General features: G+C 34.6%; 1 pseudogene; it reads right to left on the reverse strand.

Moving 5' to 3' along the window:
- Positions 1-2,000: 2,000 nt before the first annotated feature.
- On the reverse strand, positions 2,001-9,730 carry LOC102540064 (olfactory receptor 4A47-like; annotated as a pseudogene).
- Positions 9,731-11,149: the final 1,419 nt, after the last annotated feature.

Below are 11,149 nucleotides of genomic sequence, written 5' to 3' on the forward strand. Positions count from 1 at the left end.
TCTTACTCGTGGAAGCTTGTTTACAATCTGAAGGAAGACTTTTTAAATCACTCATAAATCCTGGAATTCTTCTTTCATCCAATATGACAAAGGAGGGGTGAAAGGCTGCACTATTACTTGAGAATATGTTTGATTTCATTCAGCTGCCTGTTCATTTCTTCCATGGATTCCTCTGGTTATTCATAAGAATGTTTTTATTTGCACTATAGATTGTTTAAAAAAATTCCACAGAGCACACAAAGACAAAAGTTTACCACATTAGAATAATTTATCAAATAAACAAGCGAATCCTGTGTTTACATATGAAGATAGCAAGTGCCATTTTCCAGGGAAAGTTGTCTTCAGTTACCTCTTTTCCTATTAACTTCAAGATAGAAAAATACCATTCAGTTGTTTAACTCTTCTCAGTCTCCCATGTTGGTACAGCCAGACTACTTGACTGGAGATTTTGAGAGACCTCCTTGTGTTGTTGCCTTTTAATGCATTGCTTTAAGCCTAACAAAGGATCTCCTGTAAATTTTATATCAGTTCTTAAAATTATATAATCTATCTTCCCAAAAGTGGCAAAGAACACTGGACATTATATCACTTCTAGTCGTGGACATCATTAAGTCTTAGATTAGAATGTGTCCAAGATTGATTCTTGCTTAATTAAATTCACTGGGACTTTCTATTTTAAACTTTAAAATTACATCTATTACCTAAACATCCTACTAAACCACATCACACCATTAAGGTAAAAAAGATGTAACCTGGAGAACAAAAATAACAGCTTTATAATCATTTTCTGACTATTGCTAGACAAGAATAAATATCAGTCCAATCATTTTGCTTCAGTGAATATTAATTTCTCATGTATATTCCCACTTGCCACAGCAAACTTTTCTTTCTTTTTTATTTAGTACTCAATTTTTTCTGCCTTGACATTTGGTCAAATATATAAAAATTTGTCACCAATTCAAGTATAGTAACTAATTATTTATCCAACTATTAATTGTATTCTTTTTTACATTTAAGATACCTATGTCAATACAAAAACTGTGCCATAAGAGAGGACAAAACAATAAATGAAAAGGAAAAATTTTCATATAAAAATTTCTTCTCTCATGGATCTTATGTTCTTGTAATAGAGTTAGACAATAAGGGAGGAGACAATTTAATAAAGCAATTGTAGTCTTGTATACTTCTTATAAGACAAGAAATAGGTAACTGTTACAGAAATAAGGGGGATATTCTACTATGGATAATGTAATCATGGAAGCCCCTTCCTAAATAGTGATGTTTAAGCTGAGATTCAAAGGATAGGAAATGGCTACCACTGATACAGATGGTGAAAATAAATTAAATATTATGACCTCACTTCAGAGATGACCTGGTCTATATGTAGAATAATGTAAAAATTTAACAGGAAGAATGAATGGCAAAGCAATCTGGAAGCATGGTATGTGGATGGATCACTAAGAACTGACCAAATGCAAAAAGGTCTGTTCATCATATAAAATTTCTATCGGAGAAAATCTCAGAAATGTGGTTGACAAGATGACCTGCCTTGTGGACATCAGTCAGCCTCTTCAGCCACTTTGGTGGTCACTGTAACAGAGATGAATGATCTATACACACTGAGTGAGCAACAGGATCTACCTGTCACCAGTCATGATCTGGCTACTGTCACGGCTGAAGGTCCAAAATTCCATTAATAAATTCCATCACTGACTCCCTCATATGGCAAAATACTCTAGGGCAATCAGCCAAAAACCTTACTCTGTTAAAACTCCTCAACCTGGAAGAGACATATTCTTGTCATTATATATGCTGGGTATATTTATATGTCCCTTCTATCTCCAGTACTTCTGTTTGCTTTATTATTCATGAAGCAGAATCCGTGATTCATTGCTCTGGTACTCCACTGATTATTATCTCTATCCAGGACACACATTTTGTACTAAATAAAGTAAAACAAATCACTCACCAACATAGAATTCTCTGCTGTGACCATATCACCCAACACCTGGAAGCGTGAACTGAATGGAATATTGGCGTGGATTACTGAAGGCTGAGATTTGGTGCCACCTGGGAGATCATGCCACAGAAGTTTAGAATACTCTCCTAGAGGTTTAGCATAAAGTTTGTGCTCAGTAAGCTTTAGTCATCTTTACTTTTTGCCATCAACCAACTCTGAAGCTTTCCATAATTTTGAAGTTTGCAGTTATGCTAGTCAATGAATAAATATCCTTAAATCTCAAAACAATTTCTTTTGATTTTTCTATTATTAAGAACCAAAATTATCCTAATAGAAATATCCTTATTTTAAATGTTTGTGTGAAACCAGGTTAATTTATAAGTTCTCTTAATCATTTATATTGTAGCTATTTTTGAACCAGTACCACATGATTTTAATTGTAACATTACAACCTGTGTTAACATCTAGAATTGCTCATAATCCTTTCAAAACTTAATTGCAATTTGCATGACTTTATGTTGCCAGATGAAATTTACTATGAAAAGAATGTCAGGCATAGTTTACTTTTATGTGGAAAGGAGTGAAATATACAATTATCATTTTTTCCTAAAAGATATATACTTATTCAAGTATTTTAACACTATACTGTATCTACTTGCTTTAGACTGGTTGGCATATAAGTTCAAACACATTCTAAAAAAAAGTCTACATTTTCTTACTCACATCTCCCACATTTTATGATTTTGATGTCCTGTTTTACATCTTCATGTTTATTCATTTGCATTGTAGCTATCATTGCATTTCCATTTGTGTTTTCTGTAGATTTTTGCTTTTTTTATTTAGAGAGCTTTCAATATGTATTTTAGGATAGGTTTAGTATTACTGTATTATTTTAGTTTCTACTTGTCTGAGAAATTCTTTATCTCCCCATCTATTCTAAATGATAGTCTTGCTGGATAGAGTATCCTAGGTTGCAGTTTTTCCCTTTCAGGGTTTTGAATATGTCTTGTTTCCTTCTGGTCTACAATTTTTTTCATAGAGAAATCTGCCAATATCCTTACTGGGGTTCCCCTGTAACTAACTCTTTGTTTTTCTCTTACTGCCTTTAGAATCTTCTCTTTATCTTTACCTTTTTCTATTTTAACTATAATATGTCTTGGTGTAGGTCTGTTTGGGTTCATCTTGTTTGGGAACCTCTGTGTTTCCTGTACTTAGATATCTATTTCCTTCTGTAGGTTTGGGAAGTTTTCAATCATAATTTCTCTAAATACATTTTGATCACCTTTTCTCTTACTTCTCCTTCTAGGACCCCTATTATACATAGATTGACATGCTTTATATTATCCCATAGGTCTGTTATATTGCTTTCATTAGTTTTCATTTGATTTTCTCTCTGCTGTTCCAATTGGGTGATTTCCATTATCCTGTCTTCTAAATCACTTATTCATCTTTCTGCATTATTTAGTCTGCTATTGATTGCCTTTAGCTTGGATTTTATTCCAGCAATTGAGTTTTCTGTTTTTAATTGGCTCTTCTTCATAGTTTCTACTTCCTTTTTACAGTATTCTGTATTTATATTCATAGACTCTCTCATTTTCTCCAGTGCTTTTATCACCTCTTTTTTGAATTCAGTATCTAGTAGACTGTCAAGGTCTATTATATTGTTTTTTTCTTTCAGGGAACTTCTCGTGTTCTTTTAATTTGGAGCAGTTCCTCTGTTTCTTCATTTTACTTATATTTCTCTGACTCTGTGAATTTAGGGGTAACAGTTATCTACTGTGATCTTGAAGGGCTATTTTTATGTGGGAGCATCCCCATGTAGCATGTGTACATCTAATATTTTTATTGCAAGGGCTGTTTTTAGTATGGATGTCTGCTACATCTTTTCTTTGTGTGTGCTGACTATTATCCCCTTGATAGGGACTGTGTTTGGTGTTATGGTGACCAAAGTCTGCACTAGATGTTGAGCAGGATTCCTCTTTGCTCTGTGGTTGTCACAGACCTGTGGGGGGCCAGGTCTGTTCCCCACTTTTGGGGGTAGAAGCCCCCAGATGCTTTTCTGAGGTATGGTGTAAGTTTAGGTGGGACTAGAGTACTTCTTCTGGGAGAGGAGCTGCTGAGTATTTCTCCACAGAAGCTGTCTACCAGGAAGTGCACTCTGGTGTCACCTGTCACCTGTCATCTGTTGTGTGGGTTGATAAAATACATTATTGTTGGCACTGCCCTTGGCTCTGCTTCAGTCCTGGAAATATAGGCAATCTGCTCAGGTGTCCCTCATGCACTGTGCTCACAAAGTCACCAGGTGACATTCATTGAAGTTAGGCACCAGGACCCACTGTAGCCACTTAAACCTACTGTGGGCTACAGGGTCAGGCCAGACACCAGCCCCACCTCCATGTGTACACATGCACTGTTAATCACAGACCTGCTCCAGGCATGCACCAGTATTCTGCTCTGATGTCCCACCTGCCCTGAGCTTATAAAGGTACCTGATGTGTAAACCCTCCATAGCTACCTGGAAATGGATTCAGATTTCATCCCTTCCTCCACTTGGAGGCAACCTCCCAGCACTTGCACTCTCCCTGTTCTTAGAGGCTGAACTACACCAGCTGTGAGCATGCCAAAAAGGATACTGTCATGGTGGTCTCTCATCCCTCTCTTAACATGCACATGTTAATAATGAGGTTTTTTGTGGTGGACCCAGGATGTGTTGGACACATTCCCAGTCACAACCTGTACCACACTCCAGCCCCTTCAGTCTGTCTGCATACAACCAACCCTAGTCCTCTCCCCTGGATGTCCTCTGAAGCCCCAGTTTCAGCACCCAGCCTCTCACGTACACCAGCATGCATGCTTCTCAGGCTGGGGAGGGCGGAGATGCAGCGTGGACCCTCTGTGCTGATTCCCTCTGCTCTGCCTGCTGGCAAACCAGCTGCAATGCTATCCTCTGAGCCTCTGGAGCTTCCTTTCTGTATTGGCTGATCTCCAGTCTGGTGAAGGGCACTTTTCTTCTTACACAGCTCCCTCCCCAGGGCACAGGTCCCATCCTAATTCATGTTTTTCTCATCCTACTGTTATGTAGTGGTTTTTCTTGTAGTTTTGATTGTATAAATTCTCTCAGAGTTCAGTAGGTATTATGTGAGAATTGAGCCACATGTAGACATCTTTTTGATGTATTTGTGGAGGAGATGAGCCCTATGTTCTTCTATTCTGCCATCTTGATCTACTCTTCCCCCAATTAATTTGTTTTTCATATTGATTTATAGATGTCTTTTATATACTTTAGATATGAACTTCTTAAGAGGTATAAAATTTGCAAATATTTACTTCCATTCCATAAGTTACCTTTTCAATTTGTTGATTTTTTCCCCATTGATATGAAGAAGCAGTCTGAATTTAAAACTTGATATCCTGGACTTCAATATTATGTCATAATGCAATGAGATTTAATTGGCCTGATAACTTTTTCCTCCTCCCTCTTGGAGACCTGAGCTGCAACAACCTCACAGGATAGACATTGTCTACACAACCCTCTATCTACATGGAGAAAGAAAAAGACCTAGAAAAGCCCAGTTTTTAGCCATCACTGCCAAGTCACAATTCATGTAAGTGAGATTATCCTGGACTCCTCATAGAAGTCCAGTAATAAGTTAAATACCAAAAAGTGACCTTGGTATATGTCTCATGGAACAAAGAATTGTTCAGTAAAGTTCTGCCTAAATTCATGTTTAATCAGATACAGTCCAATGTACAGCAAGACAGCCCTGTGTGTGGACAGATACAGTCATGTGTGTAATAACATCAGATAAATATGCATATACACATACAAGTACATTCATATCAATAGTCAGCTATTGATCCATGTGTTGTCAGATACAGAACCATGTATCTTTGTATATAGGCACACACATACATATTGGATACAGACCTACATATTATTGAATATACACATACTTGTAGTCATACAGATTCACACGAGGTTGGATACAGATCTGAATATGTGGTGGGATGCATACTTCTGTACTGTTGGATACAGGCCTATGAATATTTTGATAAAGATATATGTCCATAGTTTTGGCAACTGTACTCTAAGTTGCCAAAGACACTAAGTCCTTGCTGACTAGCTCACTGAAAATGAAAATCAAATGTAAATAAGAAAGTCCTCTGTTTCAATAAGAAAACCAAAAGGCAAGACTTATGTACACTCTATAGAGATCATTACTAATTATTGAGACGTCAATCAATTCTTTACAATACATCTTATTCTGAATCAGAAAACAAGATATTAAAACATCATTTTCCTCAAAATAAAAATGTACAGTCATGACATTCTAAATTTATATATAAGTGTTCAAATTTTGCAAAATGACCTTAAAGTTTGTCATGAAATACAAACATTCAAGAATTGTAAGAAGATTCTGAAGGTGAGTAATTAGTGGAGAATACCTCTACTGGGTATAAAATGTACGTTAAAAATCCTTGGCCATTGAAATATGTTAGCAGTAGGGGAATGCAACAAAGAAGGAGGAGGAGGAGAGAAAAGAGGAGGAGAAGGAGAAGGAAGAGGAGAAATGACTCCAAATCTGAACCTTCTAGAAGGTGTAAAGCTTGACATATTAAATAAAATATTTTCAAATTATAATTAAATTTAATAATAATGTTGGAAGATTATTTTACCTGTTTGGGGGAAATAGGCTTTGATATTTATTCATTACAAATGAGAATAAATTCTAAGTGGATTAAAGGATGAAATGTTTTGAAAAATTATTTTTTAAAGAAAGGGTTAAAATTATAAAGCCAGTGGAAGAAGATGGGTTTTGAAATTTTCCAAAAGTAAAAGAATGTTAAAATATAACATCTTTATTTAAAACACATAATTATAATATAAATAACAAAATAAATATTTGTATCAAATATCAAAGAAGAGTGAACAGTTGTAGCAAAGATATGTATAAAGATTTAATCAAATTTTATCAATAAAAATCCTTACCCCAATGGACAAAGAAAGCAAGGATACATGTAATTGTCAAAGTTTAGGAATGGACACTATGTCACATACATTTTGCAAGCAACAGAAAACACAGACAACTAAGTAATGTTCCCTGATTTCTCAGAGCTTATAGACCAGTCAATGTAGACAATTAACAAAGATTCTTATCTCATCATTTGAAATAACTGCACAAGTCTAAAAATTAACTAATATATGTCTTGGATCTTTTAAGCTACTATTACAAAATATCACAAAATGGGTGGCTTAAACAACAAACATTTATTTTTCACAGTTCTGGAGACTTAGAAGTTCAAGATTAAGGTGCCAGCAGATTTCCTATTTGGTGAATTCCTCTCCTTAGATCATAGACAGTGATTTTCTTGCTCTGTCCTCACCAGGCAGAACAGCCAATTGAGCTCACTAGTGTCTCTTTTATAATGGCATTAATTCCATTCATGAGAGTTTCACCTTCATAACCTAATCATTTCTCAAGGGCCAACTCCAAATACCACCACAATATAAAGGATTTAATTTAGGAATTTGTAGGAGAAACAAACTTTTAGTCTTTAGAAGCATCTAAAACTGGAGGAATTAATTATTTAAATTCTGATAAACTCAAATATTTTATATTATTTGGTGAATAGTATTATGTTTGAGAAGACATTGAGGTAACATAAGAAATCTCCATGAAAGTATATAGGGATAAACATCAAAATATGATGTTTTGCATACAGTATAATTTGCTATGAAAATCATCCATTGCCCCATAGCCTTAGTCCCTCATGAACACAGGTTAAATAAAGGAGGTAGAATAAAGTTTCTTTGACCTCATTCTCCCAACCATATTAGAGGCAGGTAATACTTTGTTTCAAGCCTGATTCAAAAAGATAAACGATTTTATGAATGATGTCTTGGTAAAATAAAACAATTTATTGTGGATTCTTTATTACCTAATAATCTGCATTTCATTCATAAGAGATATAAGAAGGGCATATATTGTCACCCAAAATACCTACTGTCAAATTCTGTAGTTCATGGATTAAGGATTATGCTAAATTTACACATGAAAGGCAGAGTCTGGGTCTCTAAAGAGGTTATGAAACATTGTAAGCAAAAAGGGAGATGGGATGACTATATCTCAATTAAAAAAAGGGGGAGATTGGAATATTGAAAAACAGCAGAGATATTATGAGATATTCTAAACTACCTGGGAAGGTGAATGGGTCATATATATAAAAATACCACAACAATGATGTTCCACTTGAGGAGATGATTTGATTGCCCAACTGGAAAAATAAGTTGGGCATTCAGATAATTTTTATAGTCTTAGCCTTTGTATGACTAATACTACCTCTCTGAAAAAACATTCTTCAACAATAACATGCTGGGCAGTAGGAGCAAAATAATATATATAAAGTATCTTGCAGATACAAAAATAAGATATATACTTCAAATATAAATATGAGCTGTTTTTATGTGGGGAGAAAGAACCAAGTCCTTATTATTTTGTTTTTAAATGATATTAAGTCCTGTAATTCTGAAATGTAACTTATTTAAGAGAAAAATATAAGGACAACTTCCATGAGCTAAAATAAATTAACAGTTTTAATCATGGCTTAACTCATCACATAGAACATAAATCTATAGTCTCAAGAAACATTTTATACCCGAAAACTAAATATATTTTTATAAAAAATGTGAAAATATTAAACATATATTTTGATCATTGTGAGTGTTCACATAATAAATATTTTTCATTATGCTGATTTACTAAATCTGAGGAGAAATTTACTACAATTAAATAATCACACAAGGTTTACCTGAAAAGAGCAATTCTTCATTGAAAAATAGATTATATATTTTACCTTATTTTCTTTTTCTGGTCCAGAGCCTTTTCATGGCATTTTTCATCTCTCCATTTCTCAGAGTGTAGATTAGAGGGTTCAGCATAGGGGTGATAATGGTATAAAATACAGCCAAGGATTTATCAATGGGTAAGGTAGAAGGAGGTCTCACATACATAAAGATGCAAGGGACAAAGAAGAGGACCACCACAGTAATGTGGGAGCCACAGTTGGATAAGGATTTGTGCCTCCCTTCCTGACTAAGATTCTCTAGGGAGTGCAGAATGACCCCATAGGAGGTGAGTAAGAGCATAAAGATGACCAGATTGCCCCATCATTGAAAACCACAATGAGGCCATTAATGTAGGTGTCAGAGCAGGCAAGTTTTAACAAGGGATACATGTCACAGATGAAGTGGTCAATGACATTGGGCCCACAGAAGGGAAGGCTGTAAGCCAAAAGCAGTTGAACTACAGCATGCAAAAACCCACCAACCCAAGCCAACAGCAGCAGCAGAACACACACTCACTTATTCATGATCATCAAATAATGCTAGGGTTTGCAGATGGCCACATAGCAGTCATAAGCCATGACAACCAGAAGTAAAATCTCAGCACCACCAAATAAGTGCTCTATGAAAAGCAGGGTCATGCAGGCTTGGAATGAAATGGTTTTCTTCTCACTGAGTAAGTCTATAATCATATTTGGGGTGATTGCAGTAGAATAAGCAGCATCCATAAATGATAAATAGCCAAGAAAGAAGCACATGGGGGAATCCAGGCTTGGACTGACCACCACAGTCATGACAATGAATAGGTTGCCCACCACTGTTGCAATGTAGATGAGCAAGAACACAACAAATAACATTTTCTGACCCTGGGGGCTCTGAGTGAGCCCCAAGAATACAAACTCAGTCACATAGTTTTTTTGCTCCATAAATTCTTAGGTTCTTCTGTGTGTTTTATTTCAAAGTTCAGAACAAAATAACCTGTAAATTAATTATTACTAGTGATTTCCTGAAGTCTTAAAATAATTTATTTGGTCATTCAACCAATAGTCATTATGATTTATTATGTTCCAGTACTTTTAGAGATCGTGATACAAGACTAATTAAAACATCATCCTTAACCTCAAAAATCTTACAGACTAATGGAGAGGCAAGTAATTAAGACACATACATGGGGAAAAGAAGCATTATTAAATCAATGATTTGCTACAGCTATCTTTGATCTGGAAGTTTATAAAATTGTACATATAGCTTATACAAAAATATAAACTGGTAAAATTTTAATGAAAACTAAAACAAATTTTGCTTTATATTTACATTTTAGTTAATAAAGGAAATGCCTTTCTACATTCTTGGGATAAAAGAATCTTCTTAATGAAACACTGAAATCCCAAAAAGATATATTTGACTATGCTTAAAAATTTTAAGGATTTAGGAAGATGCCATAAAGTCAACAAACAAAAGTAGCTCGTGGAAAGTATTTACATTTGAGAAGATATACACAGATTTAATATCTAAAATAATCAAATATATTTAATCAGTTAACAATTAAAAGGTATAAATAAAATATAAATATATAAAAATATAAACAAGTAATTGAAGAAGAATACATCTAAATGGTGAACAGATTTAATGATAGGATGCTGAAACATGTGTGAACAAAATAATAAGTACTGAAATAACAACTTACTACAATATTACCTTGGGTTCTTGAAAGTCATTCAGTCAAGTTCTGCAGATATTACATCATTTTCTAATTTTTAAGAGCTTAACAATGCTTGGGGAAAAGATCAATTAAACCTATTACATGACTTTGAAATATCTGCCCATTAAAAGATCTCCAAAGAGATACTTGAAATCAATTGCTAAGAATATTTAATGTTAAAGAAGGTAAATCTATTTTGGATCTTTATAATACAAAAATAACCAAAAGGGCATTACAAGACTGCATGAAACTATACATATTTTAGTAATCACAAATGATAAGAGCAGATTGAAAGAATCACGTAGGAGACATTTTTAAAGACTGCAAATGCTCACACCATCAGTGACCGCTTTCAAAATGTAAAGTCTAACTCAGAATCTTGTGTATCAATACACTTCCTGGGTTACCTGTATGAGGCCAACAATTGATCCACATTCTGGGCTATCATGCCTTCTTCTTCATGCACTGGTGCCATTTCTGAGGACTCAGAAAGCAAAATACATGCATCAACACTGGATTTTAAATCATTTCCATTAGAAAAACTTGGTCCATGCTTGCGGGAAATCAAATTCATCTCAGTCACACAGAAAAATATTTTCTTTCAAATTTTTGGGATATTCAAAATGAATATGAATATTCGGTT

The sequence above is a fragment of the Vicugna pacos genome, chromosome 31 (genome assembly GCF_048564905.1).
Source record: "Vicugna pacos chromosome 31, VicPac4, whole genome shotgun sequence".
NCBI classification, from domain to species: domain Eukaryota; kingdom Metazoa; phylum Chordata; class Mammalia; order Artiodactyla; family Camelidae; genus Vicugna; species Vicugna pacos.